Raw genomic sequence first — 4,033 nt, forward strand, 5'->3', positions numbered from 1 at the left:
ATATGATCCATGGGTTAAACACTCCATGGACTATCCATGAAAGCTTAGCCCAACCTAAATGAACTTGGCCCATCACACATATATATCTAAGAGTCCATATTTAATTAGTTCCTTTTTGATCACTTAATTAATTATAAATTAATTCTTGATCAATACTAATTAAATAATATGATTATATATTAATATATTAGAACTTATAATATATTAATATAAATCACTCGTATCCTTTTTCCTCATCTTGTCATCCAATTGTCCCGATGCCATGTAACCCAAATGGACAATGCCGGGTCGACTCAAGTCTTACCAATTATATTTATGGACTTAGACATTAATCCAACACTTACCACATCTTAACCATCATAACCCCATGCATCATGAGCTGAACCTGCATCCAACTGCGTCCAATCAGGCGTTTGGGTCATACTTCATGTTTCATGCCCTGAACACTGACTCAACCACAAGCCTGCTATACATAATAAAGAAGATGCCGACCAGTGGTTGGAAATCTCCTGAACATCCCATTACACAACCTCAATCAAAACGGCCACTTAGGTCGTCTCTCCTCCTGACCAGGATGTGAAACTTGCCCTAGTTCCACACCTTTCCTAACTTTCGGAAATCCTGATCGATTCTCCCCCACTTGGATTCGACGAAGCTCTCTCATCTCTTAAATCTGATGGATTCCCAACCCATTAACCTCATATAGCATGAACCGCCTATGTCCTGTGTTAATCAATACTAGAGTTCCATTACTAGCTAATATTAATGACTGCATAACTCCTGAAATCCTAAAGAATACTCTTGATATCTTAACCAGTATGATAATCCAAATCACCTCCCATGATACCATACCAATTCCTTGAGTTCTTATGGTGGTGACTAAAAACCATATCCCTTGCCCTGAACTGACGAATCTTCACCCCCAAGTTCCATAGACGACTACATATCCCACCAGATCAAAGATAAACAACTGGATCCTTGACTTCACTAGAGAAATAACCTGCTAACCCTGACTACAGATTCTCTAAACAATACCCCTGAACCCGTTTAAACAAGATGCGACCCACAATTGATTCATAAGAGACTCTCGGTATGCAGAAAGGCATATAAAAATCCTTGATAATATACTCCAGACAATAGCAAAAAATCAAACCTGAGATATTGCTTCCTCAAACCCAAGCAAAATTTTAAAGCAATACAAAATTCCGATAATAACCCAAAAGAAAATAGAAGATAGCATACTCGCAATAGCACCTGAAAGAATCCTGACCTCCTCCTCCTGAGTTACCCAACCACCCCATAACCCTCCTGAACAACTGAGGTCTGACCCTCGAACTTGGCGACCAATCTATCAATGACGCGCCCAATGATGTTGGGAAACTCCTCATGTAAGGCTTGTGGAACCTACTCGGAAATCCAATCATGGAGCCGACCCTCCTGAGGAAATGGTGCAAAACCCACCTCCGATCCCAATTGGCAGGAACTAACAATAGGATCCTCCTTCTTGAAGGATTCTATGGATTCACAAGCTTTTGGGCTCCAGATGAGCCCCCAACTACCCCGCTGTAATCTCGACCCGAAAGGTCCCGAGATGACCATCCAAAAGCTCCAAAATCCCTTCCTTGACTGAACCATAGATCACAGGTGTCCATTCCAAAATATCATCGGCAATCTCCGATGAGATGAACTTCTGCATCCGCGCATCGATCGACTCAGTACCTGAACCTGAGCCGGAACCAAAATCTGAACCCCACTCCTAAGTGCTCAACATCATACCAAAAACAACATGAAAAAGATCCAAATATAACCAAAAATCATCATCTCACAGGATTCATAGATTCTTCAACACTTTCTCTGATTCGAGTATGGATCCTGTGCTTTCAGTAGTACGGGCCCAACACTACCTTTCATACCTATCCATACTTTCCTCAAGAATCCATCTGAATCCACTAAGTCACCTTCTCAAATCCATACACCAACACTCACTAATCTTCACAACAAAAATTAGCGAAGCAATCCCTAGGCTATCCTAGGTTTCTGACCTCACCTTGCCATCAGCTGCTGAAGAACTCCTTATAATGTTAGTTAGCTACCTCATGTACTCATCCCTATAACTAGGGGTGAGCGCGGTGTGGTTCGGTGCGGTTATTAGCTAAAACCTCACCACTAACCGCAAATGCGGTTAATCTATTTTCAAAACCGCTTAGTGCAGTTATTTTTGCGGTGCGGTTAAGTGGTTATTATTGCGGTGTGGTTAAGTGGTTATTATTGCGGTGCGGTTTTGTTTTTTTGTGTTGCGGTTATTAACCGCATGGATTTGGTGCGGTTATTTTGTGTGGTTGTTAACCACAGTTTAGAGCTCAAACGGTTTTAAGAGCTCAAACAAATTACTTCTAATAATAAAAAACCATATGGTATAAAACAATTAACTTAAATCACAAACAACTAATATCTTAAAAACGTCAAATTAATAGTAATTAACAATAAATATCTTAAAATTGTCAAATTGCACTATTTGTCAAAGTTAAACATAACCAAAAACCACAATTTTTGACTTATATTTGATCTTTCTTTCATCCATGAAACTAGTTTTATTTTTAATATTTAATATATTAATAAATAAAAAAACAAATTGTATATAATATATACGGTGCAGTGCGGTTTTTTTTTGCGGATTTTGAAAACTAATAACCGCACTGCACCGCAAATTTGCAGTTTTTGAAAAACATAAAACATCACCATCGGTTTTTATTGCAGTTGCGGTTAATAGGTTGTGGTTTATGCGGTTAATTTTAGTTGCGGTGCGGTTTTTGCTCACCCCTACCTATAACAGTTAGACTCAAACAAGAGCTATGTTATAGGGTCAAATTCGTTGCTCTGATATTATCTAACCTTTTCTACATGTGACTTGACATATTCACTTAATATCTAACCCACATCACTTATGAGTTCCACAAAGCACAAACAAGCAGCATTCGTACAACAACACTCCAATCCATAGAATAATCATGAGCATCCAATTCCACACACTATAACTCATACTAGGAGCTCCCACTCCCACTACTGATTGGCTTATACGTACCAATTATACCCAACCTAGCATCCCATTCTTCCTAGGCTATAAGGCATCACATATCATGCCAACCTATCACTGGCTAATCAGAACTAGCATGAAAGTCCACAAGCTCAAACAACAGGCATATAAAGGCATCTTTCCTAGTATTCTATTATGCAAAAACTGAGAAGATCCTTAGCGCTAACTAGTATGCGATTCACAAATTCATAAATCAGTTCATAACAGATAACATGTATGGGTATTTTGGGAGAAACTTACTTGAGCTTGGCCGATTGCATGCACCACACCCTTTCTTGTATTAGAAAACTTGTTTTTCCCAATTTTAAACGATTTCCTTTCATTTTTGAAAACTTACCAAATCCTCAATTTGAGTTCAGACACACCTGAGAGTATGTCTGAATCCCTCAAATCGAGCCTCTAATACCAACTTGAAGCGTCCCAAAAATAATACCATAAAATTTTCATTTTTTTAATTAATAAACCGTTAATACATATTATTTCCATGAAACCAAAGTAATCAAGATTTAACAAAAACATCATCAAATCAGAGTAAATCATAGAATTCGGAAACATGTTGTGTGTGCACTGCAATCATGCTGAGCTTTTCCATTTGAAAACCGAAGTACCTGAAACATAAACTGACAACTGCAAGCATAAATCTTAGTGAGTCCCCCAAGATACCTAATACCACACATACATAAATCACATATTGGGCCCCCGCCCTCCATCGTGCCTCGCCCGTATCGAGTTCTCCAAGATACCTCATACCACATACATAAATGTAATAATGAAATTTTTTCAAAAAAATAGTTTTTAATTAAGTAAAAAATAATAATAGTTAAAAATAACGTAAAACTACAAAGTAGATTAAATTATATTAAAAAATGATTGTTATTTAAAATAATAATAATAATAGTAAATGAATTAAAAATACTAAAATAAATTATTTTGAAACCA

Source organism: Lactuca serriola, chromosome 7, assembly GCF_051521515.1.
Source record: "Lactuca serriola cultivar US96UC23 chromosome 7, Lser_US96UC23_V15, whole genome shotgun sequence".
In the NCBI taxonomy this organism is placed as follows: Eukaryota; Viridiplantae; Streptophyta; class Magnoliopsida; order Asterales; family Asteraceae; genus Lactuca; species Lactuca serriola.